Source organism: Somniosus microcephalus, chromosome 13, assembly GCF_052327205.1.
Source record: "Somniosus microcephalus isolate GS21.2 chromosome 13, FLI_Smic_1.0, whole genome shotgun sequence".
Classification (NCBI taxonomy): domain Eukaryota; kingdom Metazoa; phylum Chordata; class Chondrichthyes; order Squaliformes; family Somniosidae; genus Somniosus; species Somniosus microcephalus.
The window spans coordinates 8,025,996-8,045,320 of NC_140999.1; the positions used below are offsets into that span (position 1 = coordinate 8,025,996).

The window sequence follows — 19,325 nt, forward strand, 5'->3', positions numbered from 1 at the left end:
GACTGGTACAGCACAGACAGGTACAGTACAGAACGGTACAGCACAGACTGGTACAGCACAGACCGGTAAAGTACAGACTGGTACAGCAAAGACTGGTACAGCACAGGCTGGTACATTACAGACCGGTACAGTACAGACTGGTACAGTACAGACTGGTACAGTACAGACCGGTACAGTACAGACTGGTACAGTGCAGACTGGTACAGCACAGACCGGTACAGCTCAGACCGGTACAGCACAGACCGGTACAATACAGACTGGTACAGCACAGACCTGTACAGCCCAGACTGGTACAGTACAGACCGGTACAGCACAGGCTGGTACAGCACAGACTGGTACAGTACAGACTGGTACAGTACAAACTGGTACAGCACAGACTGGTACAGTACAGACTGGTACAGTACAGACTGGTACAGTACAGACCGGTACAGTACAGACCGGTACAGCACAGACCGGTACAGTACAGACCAGTACAGCACAGACCGGTACAGCACAGACCGGTACAATACAGACTGGTACAGCACAGACCGGTACAGCACAGACCGGTACAGCACAGACCGGTACAATACAGACTGGTACAACACAGACCGGTACAGCCCAGACTGGTACAGTACAGACCGGTACAGCACAGACTGGTACAGCACAGACCGGTACAGTACAGACTGGTACAGTACCGACTGGTACAATACAGACTGGTACAGCACAGACTGGTACAGTACAGACCGGTACAGTACAGACTGGTACAGTACAGACTGGTACAGCACAGACCGGTACAGTACAGACTGGTACAGTACAGACTGGTACAGCACCTACTGGTACAGTACAGACCGGTACAGCACAGACTGGTACAGCACAGACCGGTACAGCACAGACCAGTGCAGCACAGACCGGTACAGCACAGACCGGTACAGCCCAGACTGGTACAGTACAGACCGGTACAGCACAGACCGGTACAGTACAGACCGGTACAGCACAGACCGGTACAGTACAGACCGGTACAGCACAGACCGGTACAGTACAGACTGTTACAGCACAGACCGGTACAGCACAGACTAGTACAGCACAGACCAGTACAGCACAGACCGGTACAGCCCAGACTGGTACAGTACAGACCGGTACAGCACAGAGCGGTACAGTACAGACCGGTACAGCACAGACAGGTACAGCACAGACTGGTACAGCCCAGACTGGTACAGTACAGACCGGTACAGCACAGAGTGTTAAAGCACAGACCGGTACAGCCCAGACTGGTACAGTACAGACCGGTACAGCACAGACCGGTACAGCACTGACAAGTACAGCACAGACTGGTACAGCACAGACCGGTACAGCACAGACCGGTACAGCACAGACCGGTACAGTAGAGACCGGTACAGGGAAGACCGGTACAGCACAGACCGGTACAGTACAGACCGGTACAGCACAGACCGGTACAGCACAGACTGGTACAGCACAGACCGGTACAGCACAGACCGGTACAGCACAGACCGGTACAATACAGACCGGTACAGAACAGACCGGTACAGCACAGACTGGTACAGCACAGACCGGTACAGCAGAGACCGGTACAGCACAGACCGGTACAATACAGACCGGTACAGCACAGACCGGTACAATACCGACCGGTACAGCACAGACCGGTACAGCACAGACCGGTACAATACAGACTGGTACAGCACAGACCGGTACAGCACAGACCGGTACAGCACAGACCGGTACAGCACAGACCGGTACAATACAGACTGGTAGAGTACAGACTGGTACAGCACAGACAGGTACAGTACAGACCGGTACAGCACAGACTGGTACAGCACAGACCGGTAAAGTACAGACTGGTACAGCAAAGACTGGTACAGCACAGGCTGGTACATTACAGACCGGTACAGTACAGACTGGTACAGTACAGACTGGTACAGTACAGACCGGTACAGTACAGACTGGTACAGTGCAGACTGGTACAGCACAGACCGGTACAGCTCAGACCGGTACAGCACAGACCGGTACAATACAGACTGGTACAGCACAGACCGGTACAGCCCAGACTGGTACAGTACAGACCGGTACAGCACAGGCTGGTACAGCACAGACTGGTACAGTACAGACTGGTACAGTACAAACTGGTACAGCACAGACTGGTACAGTACAGACTGGTACAGTACAGACTGGTACAGTACAAACTGGTACAGCACAGACTGGTACAGTACAGACCGGTACAATACAGACTGGTACAGTACAGACCGGTACAGCACAGACCGGTACAGCACAGACCGGTACAATACAGACTGGTACAACACAGACCGGTACAGCCCAGACTGGTACAGTACAGACCGGTACAGCACAGACTGGTACAGCACAGACCGGTACAGTACAGACTGGTACAGTACCGACTGGTACAATACAGACTGGTACAGCACAGACTGGTACAGTACAGACCGGTACAGTACAGACTGGTACAGTACAGACTGGTACAGCACAGACCGGTACAGTACAGACTGGTACAGTACAGACTGGTACAGCACTGACTGGTACAGTACAGACCGGTACAGCACAGACTGGTACAGTACAGACTGGTACAGCACAGACCGGTACAGTATAGACTGGTACAGTACAGACCGGTACAGCACAGACCGGTACAGTACAGACCGGTACAGCACAGACTGGTACAGCACAGACCGGTACAGTATAGACTGGTACAGTACAGACTTGTACAGCACAGACTGGTACAGTACAGACTGGTACAGTACAGACTGGTACAGTTCAGACCGGTACAGTACAGACTGGTACAGTACAGACAGGTACAGCACAGACCGGTACAGCACAGACCGGTACAGCACAGACCGGTACAATACAGACTGGTACAGCACAGACCGGTACAGCCCAGACTGGTACATTAGAGACCGGTACAGCACAGACTGGTACAGCACAGACCGGTACAGTACAGACTGGTACAGCACAGACTGGTACAGCAGAGACCGGTACAGTACAGACTGGTACAGTACAGACCGGTACAGTACAGACTGGTACAGCACAGACTGGTACAGTACAGACCGGTACAGAACAGACTGGTACAGTACAGACTGGTACTGCACAGACTGGTACAGTACAGACTGGTACAGTACAGACTGGTACAGCACAGACTGGTATAGTACAGACTGCTACAGCACAGACTGGTACAGTACAGACTGGTACAGCACAGACTGGTACAGTACAGACCGGTACAGTACAGACTGGTACAGCAGAGACTGGCACAGTACAGACCGGTACAGTATAGACTGGTACAGTACAGACTGGTACAGCACAGACTGGTACAGTACAGACTGGTACAGTTCAGACTGGTACAGCACAGACTGGTACAGTACAGACTGGTATAGTACAGTCTGATACGGTGCAGACTGTTACAGTACAGACTGGTACAGTACAGAGTGGTGCAGTGCAGACTGGTACAGCACAGACTGGTACAGTACAGACTGGTATAGTACAGTCTGGTACAGTTCAGACTAGTAAAGTACAGATTGGTACAGTACAGACCGGTACAGCACAGACCGGTACAGTACAGACCGGTACAGCACAGACCGGTACAGCACAGACCGGTACAATACAGACTGGTACAGCACAGACCGGTACAGCCCAGACTGGTACAGTACAGACCGGTACAGCACAGACTGGTACAGCACAGACCGGTACAGCACAGACTGGTACAGTACAGACTGGTACAGCACAGACTGGTACAGTACAGACCGGTACAGTAAAGACTGGTACAGTACAGACTGGTACAGTACAGACTGGTACAGTACAGACTGGTACAGCACAGGCTGGTACAGTACAGACCAGTACAGCACAGACTGGTACAGTACAGACTGGTCCAGCACAGGCTGGTACAGTACAGACCGGTACAGCACAGACTGTTACAGTACAGACCGGTACAGTACAGATTGGTACAGCACAGACTGGTACAGTACAGACTGGTACAATACAGACTGGTACAGCACAGACTGGTACAGCACAGACTGCTCCAGTACAGACCGGTACAGCACAGACCGGTACAGCAGAGACCGGTACAATACAGACTGGTACAGCACAGACCGGTACAGTACAGACTGGTAAAGTACAGACTGGTACAGCACAGACCGGTACAGAACAGACTGGTACAGTACAGACTGGTACAGTACAGACTTGTACAGCACAGACTGGTACAGTACAGACGGGTACAGCACAGACTGGTACAGTACAGACTGGTACAGCACAGACCGGTACAGTACAGACTGGTACAGTACAGACAGGTACAGCACAGACAGGTACAGTACAGACCGGTACAGCACAGACTGGTACAGCACAGACCGGTAAAGTACAGACTGGTACAGCAAAGACTGGTACAGCACAGACTGGTACATTACTGACCGGTACAGTACAGACTGGTACAGTACAGACAGGTACAGCACAGACCGGTACAGCACAGACCGGTACAGCACAGACCGGTACAATACAGACTGGTACAGCACAGACCGGTACAGCCAAGACTGGTACATTAGAGATGGTACAGCACAGACTGGTACAGCACAGACCGGTACAGTACAGACTGGTACAGCACAGACTGGTACAGCACAGACCGGTACAGTACAGACTGGTACAGTACAGACCGGTACAGTACAGGCTGGTACAGCACAGACTGGTACAGTACAGACCGGTACAAAACAGACTGGTACAGTACAGACTGGTACTGCACAGACTGGTACAGCACAGACTGGTACAGTACAGACCAGTACAGCACAGACCGGTACAGCACAGACCGGTACAATACAGACTGGTACAGCACAGACCGGTACAGTAGAGACCGGTACAGCACAGACTGGTACAGTACAGACCGGTACAGTACAGACTGGTACAGCAGAGACTGGTACAGTACAGACTGGTACAGTATAGACTGGTACAGTACAGACTGGTACAGCACAGACTGGTACAGTACAGACTGGTACAGTTCAGACTGGTACAGCACAGACTGGTACAGTACAGACTGGTATAGTACAGTCTGATACGGTGCAGACTGTTACAGTACAGACTGGTACAGTACAGAGTGGTACAGTGCAGACTGGTACAGCACAGACTGGTATAGTACAGTCTGGTACAGTTCAGACTAGTAAAGTACAGATTGGTACAGTACAGACCGGTACAGCACAGACCGGTACAGCACAGACCGGTACAGCACAGACCGGTACGATACAGACTGGTACAGCACAGACCGGTACAGCCCAGACTGGTACAGTACAGACCGGTACAGCACAGACTGGTACAGCACAGACCGGTACAGAACAGACTGGTACAGTACAGACTGGTACAGCACAGACTGGTACAGTACAGACTGGTACAGTACAGACTGGTACAGTACAGACTGGTACAGCACAGGCTGGTACAGTACAGACCAGTACAGCACAGACTGGTACAGTACAGACTGGTACAGCACAGACTGGTACAGTACAGACCGGTACAGCACAGACTGTTACAGTACAGACCGGTACAGTACAGATTGGTACAGCACAGACTGGTACAGTACAGACTGGTACAATACAGACTGGTACAGCACAGACTGGTACAGCACAGACTGGTACAGTACAGACCGGTACAGCACAGACTGGTACAGCACAGACTGGTACAGTACAGACCGGTACAGCACAGACTGGTACAGTACAGACCGGTACAGTACAGACTGGTACAGCACAGACTGGTACAGTAAAGACTGGTATAGTACAGTCTGGTACAGTGCAGACTGGTACAGTACAGACTGGTACAGTACAGACTGGTACAGTGCAGACTGGTACAGCACAGACTGGTACAGTACAGACTGGTATAGTACAGTCTGGTACAGTGCAGACTAGTAAAGTACAGATTGGTACAGTACAGACCGGCACAGTACAGACTGGTACAGCACAGACCGGTACAGTACAGACCGGTACAGTACAGACCGGTACAGCACAGACCGGTACAGCACAGACCGGTACAGCACAGACCGGTACAGCACAGACCGGTACAATAGAGACTGGTACAGCACAGACCGGTACAGCCCAGACTGATACAGCAGAGACCGGTACAGCACAGACTGGTACAGTGCAGACTGGTACAGTACATACTGGTATAGCACAGACTGGTACAGCTCAGACTGGTAAAGTTGAGAATGGCAGAGTACAGACTGGTACAGTTTAGACCGGTGCGGTACAGACTGGTACGGTACAGACCGGTACAGCACAGACTGGTACAGCACAGACTGGTACAGTACAGACTGGTACAGCACAGACTGGTACAGTACAGACTGGTACAGCATAGACTGGTACAGCACAGACTGGTACAGTGCAGACTGGTGCAGTACATATTGGTATAGCACAGACTGGTAAAGCTCAGACTGGTAAAGTAGAGAATGGCACAGTACAGACTGGTACAGTTTAGACCGGTGCAGAACAGACTGGTACGGTACAGACCGCTACAGCACAGACTTGTACAGTAGAGACTAGTAAAGTACAGATTGGTGCAGTACAGACCGGCACAGTACAGACTGGTACATCACAGACTGGTACAGTACAGGCTGGTACAGCACAGACTGCTACAGCACAGACTGGTACAGCACAGACCGGTACAGTACAGACTGGTACAGAACAGACTGGTACAGCACAGACTGGTACAGTACAGACTGGTATAGTACAGTCTGGTACAGTGCAGACTGGTACAGTAGAGACTGGTACTGCACAGACTGGTACAGTACAGACTGGTACACTACAGACTGGTACAGTACAGACTGGTACAGTACAGACCGGTACAGTACAGACTGGTACAGTACAGACAGGTACAGCACAGACCGGTACAGCATAGACCGGTACAGCACAGACCGGTACAATACAGACTGGTACAGCACAGACCGGTACAGCCCAGACTGGTACATTAGAGACCGGTACAGCACAGACTGGTACAGCACAGACCGGTACAGTACAGACTGGTACAGCACAGACTGGTACAGCACAGACCGGTACAGTACAGACTGGTACAGTACAGACCGGTACAGTACAGACTGGTACAGCACAGACTGGTACAGTACAGACCGGTACAGAACAGACTGGTACAGTACAGACTGGTACTGCAGAGACTGGTACAGTACAGACTGGTACAGTACAGACTGGTACAGCACAGACTGGTACAGTACAGACTGGTACAGCACAGACTGGTACAGTACAGACCAGTACAGCACAGACTGGTACAGTACAGACCGGTACAGTACAGACTGGTACAGCAGAGACTGGTACAGTACAGACCGGTACAGTATAGACTGGTACAGTACAGACTGGTACAGTATAGACTGGTACAGTACAGACTGGTACAGCACAGACTGGTACAGTACAGACTGGTACAGTTCAGACTGGTACAGCACAGACTGGTACAGTACAGACTGGTATAGTACAGTCTGATACGGTGCAGACTGTTACAGTACAGACTGGTACAGTACAGAGTGGTACAGTGCAGACTGGTACAGCACAGACTGGTACAGTACAGACTGGTATAGTACAGTCTGGTACAGTTCAGACTAGTAAAGTACAGATTGGTACAGTACAGACCGGTACAGCACAGACCGGTACAGCACAGACCGGTACAGCACAGACCGGTACAGCACAGACCGGTACAATACAGGCTGGTACAGCACAGACCGGTACAGCCCAGACTGGTACAGTACAGACCGGTACAGCACAGACTGGTACAGCACAGACCGGTACAGCACAGACTGGTACAGTACAGACTGGTACAGCACAGACTGGTACAGTACAGACCGGTACAGTAAAGACTGGTACAGTACAGACTGGTACAGTACAGACCGGTACAGTACAGACTGGTACAGTACAGACTGGTACAGCACAGGCTGGTACAGTACAGACCAGTACAGCACAGACTGGTACAGTACAGACTGGTACAGCACAGACTGGTACAGTACAGACCGGTACAGCACAGACTGTTACAGTACAGACCGGTACAGTACAGATTGGTACAGCACAGACTGGTACAGTACAGACTGGTACAATACAGACTGGTACAGCACAGACTGGTACAGCACAGACTGGTACAGTACAGACCGGTACAGCACAGACTGGTACAGCACAGACTGGTACAGTACAGACCGGTACAGCACGGACTGGTACAGTACAGACCGGTACAGTACAGACTGGTACAGCACAGACTGGTACAGTAAAGACTGGTATAGTACAGTCTGGTACGGTGCAGACTGGTACAGTACAGACTGGTACAGTACAGACTGGTACAGTGCAGACTGGTACAGCACAGACTGGTACAGTACAGACTGGTATAGTACAGCCTGGTACAGTGCAGACTAGTAAAGTACAGATTGGTACAGTACAGACCGGCACAGTACAGACTGGTACAGCACAGACCGGTACAGTACAGACCGGTACAGTACAGACCGGTACAGCACAGACCGGTACAGCACAGACCGGTACAGCACAGACCGGTACAGCACAGACCGGTACAATAGAGACTGGTACAGCACAGACCGGTACAGCCCAGACTGGTACAGCAGAGACCGGTACAGCACAGACGGGTACAGTGCAGACTGGTACAGTACATACTGGTATAGCACAGACTGGTACAGCTCAGACTGGTAAAGTTGAGAATGGCAGAGTACAGACTGGTCCAGTTTAGACCGGTGCGGTACAGACTGGTACGGTACAGACCGGTACAGCACAGACTGGTACAGCACAGACTGGTACAGTACAGACTGGTACAGCACAGACTGGTACAGTACAGACTGGTACAGCATAGACTGGTACAGCACAGACTGGTACAGTGCAGACTGGTACAGTACATGTTGGTATAGCACAGACTGGTAAAGCTCAGACTGGTAAAGTAGAGAATGGCACAGTAGAGACTGGTACAGTTTAGACCGGTGCAGTACAGACTGGTACGGTACAGACCGCTACAGCACAGACTTGTACAGTAGAGACTAGTAAAGTACAGATTGGTGCAGTACAGACCGGCACAGTACAGACAGGTACATCACAGACTGGTACAGTACAGGCTGGTACAGCACAGACTGCTACAGCACAGACTGGTACAGCACAGACCGGTACAGTACAGACTGGTACAGTACAGACTGGTACAGCACAGACTGGTACAGTACAGACCGGTACAGAACAGACTGGTACAGCACAGACTGGTACAGTACAGACTGGTATAGTACAGTCTGGTACAGTGCAGACTGGTACAGTACAGACTGGTACTGCACAGACTGGTACAGTACAGACTGGTACAGCATAGACTGGTACAGCACAGACTGGTACAGTGCAGACTGGTACAGTACATACTGGTATAGCACAGACTGGTACAGCTCAGACTGGTAAAGTAGAGAATGGCACAGTACAGACTGTTTAGACCTGTGCAGTACAGACTGGTACGGTACAGACCGGTACAGCACAGACTGGTACAGCACAGACTGGTACAGTACAGACTGGTACAGCACAGACTGGTAGAGTACAGTCAGGTATTGTACAGTCTGGTACAGTGCAGACTGGTACAGTACAGACTGGTACTGCACAGACTGGTACAGTACAGACTGGTACAGTACAGACTGGTACAGCATAGACTGGTACAGCACAGACTGGTACAGTGCAGACTGGTACAGTACATACTGGTATAGCACAGACTGGTACAGCTCAGACTGGTAAAGTAGAGAATGGCACAGAACAGACTGTTTAGACCTGTGCAGTACAGACTGGTACGGTACAGACTGGTACAGCACAGACTGGTACACAACAGACTGGTACAGTACAGACTGGTACAGCACAGACTGGTACAGTACAGATTGGTACAGTACAGACCGGTACAGCACAGACTAGAACAGCACAGACTGGTACAGTACAGACCGGTATAGTACTGACCATTAAAGTACAGACTGGTAAAGTACAGACCGGCACAGTACAGACTGGTACAGCACAGACTGGTACAGTACAGACCGGTACAATACAGACTGGTACAGTACAGACTGGTACAGCACAGACTGGCAAATCATAGACTGGTACAGTACAGTACAGACTGGTACAGCACAGACTGGTACAGTACAGACTGGTACAGCACAGGCTGGTATAGTACAGTCTGGTACAGTGCAGACTGGTACAGTACAGACTGGTACAGTACAGACTGGTACAGTACTGACTAGTAAAGTACAGATTGGTAAAGTACAGACCGGCACAGTACAGACTGGTACAGTACAGACTGGTACAGCACAGACTGGTACAGCACAGACTGGTACAGCACAGACTGGTATAGTACAGACTGGTACAGCACCGACTGGTATAGTACAGTCTGGTACAGTGCAGACTGGTACAGTACAGACTGGTACAGTACTGACTAGTAAAGTACAGATTGGTAAAGTACAGACCGGCACAGTACAGACTGGTACAGCACAGACTGGTACAGTATAGACTGGTACAGTACAGACTGGTACAGTGCAGACTGGTACAGCACAGACTGGTACAGTATAGACTGGTACAGTACAGACTGGTACAGCACAGACTGGTACAGTACAGACTGGTATAGTACAGTCTGGTACAGTGCAGACTAGTAAAGTACAGATTGGTACAGTACAGACCGGCACAGTACAGACTGGTACAGCACAGACCGGTACAGTACAGACCGGTACAGTACAGACCGGTACAGCACAGACCGGTACAGCACAGACCGGTACAGCACAGACCGGTACAGCACAGACCGGTACAATAGAGACTGGTACAGCACAGACCGGTACAGCCCAGACTGGTACAGCAGAGACCGGTACAGCACAGACGGGTACAGTACAGACTGGTACAGCACAGACCGGTACAGCACAGACTGGTACAGCACATACTGGTACAGCATAGACCGGTACAGCACAGACTGGTACAGCACAGACCGGTACAGTACAGACTGGTACAGTACAGTCTGGTACAGCACAGACCGGTACAGTACAGACCGGTACAGTACAGACCGGTACAGCACAGACCGGTACAGCACAGACTGGTACAGCACATACTGGTACAGCATAGACCGGTACAGCACAGACTGGTACAGCACAGACCGGTACAGTACAGACTGGTACAGTACAGTCTGGTACAGCACAGACTGGTACAGTACAGACTGGTACAGCATAGACTGGTACAGCACAGACTGGTACAGTGCAGACTGGTACAGTACATACTGGTATAGCACAGACTGGTACAGCTCAGACTGGTAAAGTAGAGAATGGCACAGTACAGACTGGTACAGTTTAGACCGGTGCAGTACAGACTGGTACGGTACAGACCGGTACAGCACAGACTGGTACAGTAGAGACTAGTAAAGTACAGACTGGTACAGCACAGACTGGTACAGCACAGAATGGTAAATCATAGACTGGTATAGTAAATACTGGTACAGTACAGACTGGTACAGCACAGACCGGTACATCACAGACTGGTACAGCACAGGCCGGTACAATACAGACTGGTACAGTACAGACTGGTACAGCACAGACTGGCAAATCATAGACTGGTACAGTACAGACTGGTACAGCCCAGACTGGTACAGTACAGACTGGTACAGCACAGATTGGTACAGTACAGACCGGTACAGCACAGACTAGAACAGCACAGACTGGTACAGTACAGACCGGTACAGTACTGATCATTAAAGTACAGATTGGTAAAGTACAGACCGGCACAGTACAGAATGGTACAGCACAGACTGGTACAGTACAGACCGGTACAATACAGACTGGTACAGTACAGACTGGTACAGCACAGACTGGCAAATCATAGACTGGTACAATACAGTACAGACTGGTACAGCACAGACTGGTACAGCACAGACTGGTACAGCACAGACTGGTATAGTACAGTCTGGTACAGTGCAGACTGGTACAGTACAGACTGGTACAGTACAGACTGGTACAGTACTGACTAGTAAAGTACAGATTGGTAAAGTACAGACCGGCACAGTACAGACTGGTACAGCACAGACTGGTACAGCACCGACTGGTATAGTACAGTCTGGTACAGTGCAGACTGGTACAGTACAGACTGGTACAGTACAGACTGGTACAGTACTGACTAGTAAAGTACAGATTGGTAAAGTACAGACCGGCACAGTACAGACTGGTACAGCACAGACTGGAACAGTACAGACCGGCACAGTACAGACTGGTATAGCACAGACTGGTACAATACAGACCGGTACAGCACAGACTGGTACAGCACAGACTGGTAAAGCACAGACTGGTAAAGTACAGACTGGTACAGCACAGACTGGTACAGCACAGACTGGTACAGTACAGACTGGTACAGCACAGACTGGTACAGCACAGACTGGTACAGCAGAGAATGGTAAATCATAGACTGGTATAGTACACACTGGTACAGTACAGACTGGTACAGCACAGACCGGTACATCACAGACTGGTACAGCACAGACCGGTACAATGCAGACTGGTACAGCACAGCCGGGTGCAGCAAAGACCGGTACAGCACACACTGGTACAGTACAGACTGGTACAGTACAGACTGGTACAGCACGGACTGGTACAGCACAGACTGGTACAGTACAGGCTGGTACAGCACAGGCTCGTACAGTACAGACTGGTACTGCACAGACTGGTACAGTACAGACTGGTAAAGCACAGACTGGTACAGTACAGACTGGTACAGCACATACTGGAACAGTACAGACTGGTACAGCACAGACCGCTACAGTACAGACTGGTACAGCACAGACTGCTACAGCACAGACCAGTACAGTACAGACTGGTACAGTACAGACTGGTACAGCACAGACCGGTACAGCACAGACTGGTACAGCACATACTGGTACAGCATAGACCGGTACAGCACAGACTGGTACAGCACAGACCGGTACAGTACAGACTGGTACAGTACAGTCTGGTACAGCACAGACCGGTACAGTACAGACCGGTACAGTACAGACCGGTACCGCACAGAAAGGTACAGTACAGACTGGTACAGCACAGACTGGTACAGCACAGACTGGTATAACACAGACTGGTACAGCACAGACTGGTACAGCACAGACTGGTAAAGCACAGAATGGTACAGTACAGACTGGTACAGTACAGACTGGTACAGCACAGACCGGTACAATACAGAGTGGTACAGTACAGGCTGGTACATCTCAGACTGGTTCAGTACAGAATGGTACAGCACAGACTGGTACAGTACAGAGTGGTACAGCACAGACTAGTACAGCACAGACCAGTACAGTACAGACTGGTACAGCAAAGCCTGGTGCATCAAAGACCGGTACAGCACACACTGGTACAGTACAGACTGGTACAGTACAGACTGGTACAGCATGGACTGGTACAGCACAGACTGGTGCAGTACAGACTGGTACAGTACAGACTGGTGCAGCACAGGCTGGTACAGTACAGACCGGTAGAGTACAGGCTGGTACAGCACAGGCTCATACAGTACAGACTGGTACAGCACAGACTGGTACAGTACAGACTGGTAAAGCACAGACTGGTACAGTACAGACTGGTACAGTACAGACTGGTACAGCACAGACCGGTACAGTACAGACTGGTAAAGTGCAGACTGGTACAGCACAGACCGGTACAGCACAGACTGGTACAGCACAGACTGGTACAGCACAGACTGGTACAGTACAGACTGGTACAGTACAGTCTGGTACAGCACAGACCGGTACAGTACAGACCGGTACAGTACAGACCGGTACCGCACAGAAAGGTACAGTACAGACTGGTACAGCACAGACTGGTACAGCACAGACTGGTATAACACAGGCTGGTACAGCACAGACTGGTACAGCACAGACTGGTAAAGCACAGAATGGTACAGTACAGACTGGTGCAGCACAGACTGGTATAACACAGACTGGTACAGTACAGACTGGTACAGTACAGACTGGTACAGCACAGACTGGTACAGTTTAGACTGGGACAGCACAAACCGGTACAGCACAGACTGGTACAGCACAGACTGGTACTGCACAGACTGGTACAGTACAGGCTGGTACATCTCAGACTGGTTCAGTACAGAATGGTACAGCACAGACTGGTACAGTACAGAGTGGTACAGCACAGACTAGTACAGCACAGACCAGTACAGTACAGACTGGTACAGCACAGCCTGGTGCATCAAAGACCGGTACAGCAAACACTGGTACAGTACAGACTGGTACAGTACAGACTGGTACAGCATGGACTGGTACAGCACAGACTGGTGCAGTACAGACTGGTACAGTACAGACTGGTACAGCACAGGCTGGTACAGCACAGGCTCGTACAGTACAGACTGGTACAGTACAGACTGGTAAAGCACAGACTGGTACAGTACAGACTGGTACAGTACAGACTGGTACAGCACAGACTGGTACAGTACAGACTGGTACAGTACAGACTGGTACAGCACAGACCGGTACAGCACAGACTGGTACAGCACAGACTGGTACAGCACAGGCTGGTACAGCACAGACCGGTACAGTGCAGACTGGTACAGTACAGACTGGTACAGCACTGACCGGTACAGTACAGACTGGTAAAGCACAGAATGGTACAATACAGACTGGTACAGCACAGACTGGTATAACACAGACTGGTACAGTACAGACTGGTACAGTACAAACTGGTACAGCACAGACCGGTACAGTACAGAGTGGTACAGCACAGACTGGTACAGTACAGGCTGGTACATCTCAGACTGGTACAGTACAGAATGGTACAGCACAGACTGGCACAGTACAGAGTGGTACAGCACAGACTGGTACAGCACAGACCGGTACAGTACAGACTGGTACAGCACAGCCTGGTGCAGCAAAGACCGGTACAGCACACACTGGTACAGTACAGACCGGTACAGTACAGACTGGTACAGCACGGACTGATACAGCACAGACTGGTGCAGTACAGACTGGTACAGTACAGACTGGTACAGCACAGGCTGGTACAGTACGGACCGGTAGAGTACAGGCTGGTACAGCACAGGCTCGTACAGTACAGACTGGTACAGCACAGACTGGTACAGTACAGACTGGTAAAGCACAGACTGGTACAGTACAGACTGGTACAGTACAGACTGGTACAGCACAGACCGGTACAGTACAGACTGGTACAGCACAGACTGGTACAGTACAGACTGGTAAAGCACAGACCGGTACAGTACAGACTGGTACAGCACAGACTGCTACAGCACAGACCGGTACAGTACAGACCGGTACAGTACAGACTGGTACAGCACATAGAAACATAGAAGATAGGAGCAGGAGTAGGCCATTCGGCCCTTCGAGCCTGCTCCGCCATTCAATGAGATCATGGCTGATCATTCAAATTCAGTACCCTGTCCCTGCCTTCTCCCCACATCCCTTGATCCCCTTAGCCTTAAGAAATATATCCAACTCTTTCTTGAATACATTTAATGAACTGGCCTCTACCCCACTCTGTGGCAGAGAATTCCACAGGTTCAGCACTCTCTGGGTGAAGAAATTCCTCCTCATCTCAGTCCTAAATGTCCTACCCCTTATCCTTAGACTATGACCCCTGGTTCTGGACTCCCCGACCATCGGGAACATCCTTCCAGCATCTAGTCTGTCTAGGCCTGACAGAATTTTATAGGTTTCAATGAGATCCCCTCTCAATCTTCTAAACTCCAGTGAGTATAAGCCCAATCGACACAATCTCTCCTCATACGTCATTCCTGGTATCAGCCTGGTGAATCTTCGCTGCACTCCTTCCATGGCAAGAACATCCTTCCTCAGATAAGGTGACCAATACTGCACACAATACTCAAGGTGCGGTCTCACCAAGGCCCTGTACAACTGTAGCAAGACATCCTTGTTCCTGTACTCGAACCCTCTTAATAATAATAATAATTCAACTTTATTGCCATTGCACAAGTACATGAACAACGAAATGTGATCTTGCAAGCTCCCATGACTGGGAGAAGCAAAGCCGCTGCGTGCCGCCATTCCATTTCCACCATTCCTCCTGTCCGACAATCTTCAGCCCAACGCCCGGGCCTGCTCACCAGCCGCTCCTCCTTCCGTGACCTTCTCACCAACCACCCCTCTTCGGGGCTCCTTCCGTGACCTTCTGCACCTGGTCTTCCCTGATGGTCACCCCTCCAGGTACTAACCAGGCCTGGCTCTGCTTAGACTTCCAAGCCTTGTCCAGTGACCCTGTCCCTAGTCCCTACGAAGGCCAACATACCATTTGCCTTCTTAACCGCCTGCTGCACCTGCATGCTTACCTGCAGTGACTGGTGCACACGAACACCCAGGTCTCTTTGCACTTCCCCTTCTCCCAATCTATTGCCATTCAAATAATAATTTGCCTTCCTGTTTTTGCCACCAAAGTGGATAACCTCACATTTATCCACATTATAGTGCATTTGCCATGTTTCTGCCCAATCACCTAACCTGTCCAAATCATACTGGAGTTTCATGACATCCTCCTCACAGCATACCCTCCCACCCAGCTTTGTGTTGTCTGCAAATTTGGAGATATTACATCCAATTCCCTCGTCCAGATCATTAATATATATTGTGAACAGCTGGGGTCCTAGGACCGATCCTTGCGGTACCCCACTAGTCACTGCCTGCCACTTGGAAAACGACCCGTTTATTCCAACTCTTTGCTTTCTGTCCGCCAGCCAGTTCTCTATCCAAGTGAATACCTTGCCCCCAATCCCATGTGCCTTAATTTTGCACGCTAATCTCTTATGCGGGACCTTATCGAAAGCCTTCTGAAAGTCCAAATACACCACATCCACTGGTTCTCCCTTATCTATTTTACCAGTTACATCCTCAAAAAACTCCAGTAGATTAGTCAAGCATGATTTACCTTTTGTAAATCCATGTTGACTTTGTCCGATCCTGTCACTGCTTTCCAAGTGCTCTGCTATTACATCTTTTATAATGGACGATAGCATTTTCCCCACTACCGATGTCAGGCTTACCGGTCTGTAATTCCCCGCTTTTTCTCTGCCACCTTTTTTGAATAGTGGGGTAACATTAGCTACCCTCCAATCCATGGGTACTGTTCCAGAGTCTATCGAGTTCTGGAAGATGACCAGCAATGCATCTACTATTTCTAGGGCCACTTCCTTAAGTACCCTGGGATGTAGATTATCAGGCCCTGGGGATTTATCGGCCTTCAGTCCCATCAATTTTCCTAACACCATTTCCCTACAAATACTGATTTCTTTCAGTTCCACCCTTTCATCAGACCCTATGTTGCCCGGTATTTCTGGGAGGTTATTTGTGTCCTCCTTTGTGAAGACAGAACCAAAGTATTTAGGTGGTCTGCCATTTCTTTGTTCCCCATTATAAATGCCCCCGATTATGACTGCAAGGGACCTACGCTTGACTTCACCAATCTTTTTCTCTTCACATATCTATAAAAGCTTTTACAGTCAGTTTTTATGTTCCCTGAAAGCTTACTCTCATATTCTATTTTCCCTTTCTTAATTAATCCCTTTGTCCTCCTTTGTTGAATCCTGAACTACTCCCAATCCTCAGGATTATTGCTTTTTCTGGCCAATTTCTATGTCCTCTCCTTGGATCTTATGCTATCCCTAATTTCCCTTGTTACCCATGGTTGAGTCACCATTTTTGTTTTATTTTTATGCCAAACTGGGATGAACAACTTCTGTAGTTCATCCATTCAGTCTTTGAATGTTTGCCATTGCCTATCCACCGTCAACCCTTTGAGTGACATTCCCCAGTCAATCCTACCCAACTCGCTCCTCAGACCATCGTAGTTTCCTTTATTTAAATTGAGGACCCTTGTTTCTGAGTCAACTACTTCATTCTCCATCTTAATGAAGAATTCGATCATATTATGATCGCTCCGACCCAAGGGGCCTCGTACAACAAGATTGCTAATTAATCCTTTCTCATTACATAATACCCAGTCTAAGATGGCCTGATCTCTGGTTGGTTCCTCGACATATTGGTCCAGGAAACCATCCCGTAAACACTCCAAGAATTCCTCCTCCACAGTATTGTTACCAATTTGGTTAGCCCAATCTATATGCAGATTAAAGTCACCCATGATGACTGCTGTGCCCTTATTGCACGCTTCTTTAATTTCCCTTTTAATGCCATCCCCAACCTCCGCCTTACTGTTTGGAGGTCTATATACCACTCCCACTAATGTATTTTTCCCCTTAGTATTTCTCAATTCTACCCACACAGATTCCACATCATCAGAGCTAATATCCTTCATTACAATTGTGTTAATCCCTTCTTTAACCAGTAATGCTACCCCACCTCCCTTTCCTTTTTGCCTATCTTTCCTGAATATCGAATACCCCTGGATGTTGAGTTCCCAGTCTTGGCCATCCTTGAGCCACGTTTCCATAATCCCAACCAAATCATATTCGTTTACCTCTATTTGCGCAGCTTACTACAAATGCTTATTGCGCACCTTATTACAAATGCTGCTCGCATTAAGACACAAAGCCTTCAGGCTTGTTTTTTTAACGCTCTTAGACCTATTAGAATTATTATTTACTGTGGCCATGTTTGATTTAAACCGTTGATTTCTCTGGCTGCCACTTTTGTTTTTCTCCTTCCTATCTTTTGCTTTTATCCTTGTTTCCCTTTCCTCTGTCTCCCTGCTCAGGTTCCCAACCCCCTTCCATTTTAGTTTAAACCCTCCCCCACAGCACTAGCAAACAAACCCCCTAGGACATTGGTTCCAGCCCTGCCCAGACTGGTACAGCACAGACCGGTACAGTACAGACTGGTACAGTAGAGACTGGTACAGCAGAGACTTACACAGCACAGACCGGTACAGCACAGACTGATATAACACAGACTGGTACAGTACAGACCGGTACAGCACAGACTGGTACAGCACAGACTGGTACAGTACAAACTGGTACAGTGCAGACTGGTACAGTACATACTGGAACAGCACAGACTGGTACAGCACAGACTGGTACCATACAGACTGATACGGTATGGACCAGTACAGCACAGACTGGTACAGCACAGACTGGTAAAGTAGAGAATGGCACAGTACAGACTGGTACAGCACAGACTGGTACAGTACATATTGGTACAGCACAGACTGGTACAGCACAGACTGGTACCATACAGACTGATACGGTAAAGACCAATACAGTGCAGACTGGTACAGCACAGACTGGTACAGTAGAAAATGGCACAGTACAGATGGTACAGCACAGACTGGTACAGTACAGACTGGTACAGCACAAACTGGTACAGTTTAGACCGGTGCAGTACAGACTGGTACAGTACAGACCGGTACAGTACAGACTGGTACAGTACAG

General features: G+C 49.6%; 1 protein-coding gene across 1 annotated transcript in view; it reads right to left on the reverse strand.

Moving 5' to 3' along the window:
• Positions 1 to 19,325, reverse strand: part of LOC147108026 (nuclear receptor subfamily 2 group F member 1-B-like) — an 83,899-nt gene that overhangs the window by 25,304 nt on the left and 39,270 nt on the right. The window lies entirely within an intron of this gene.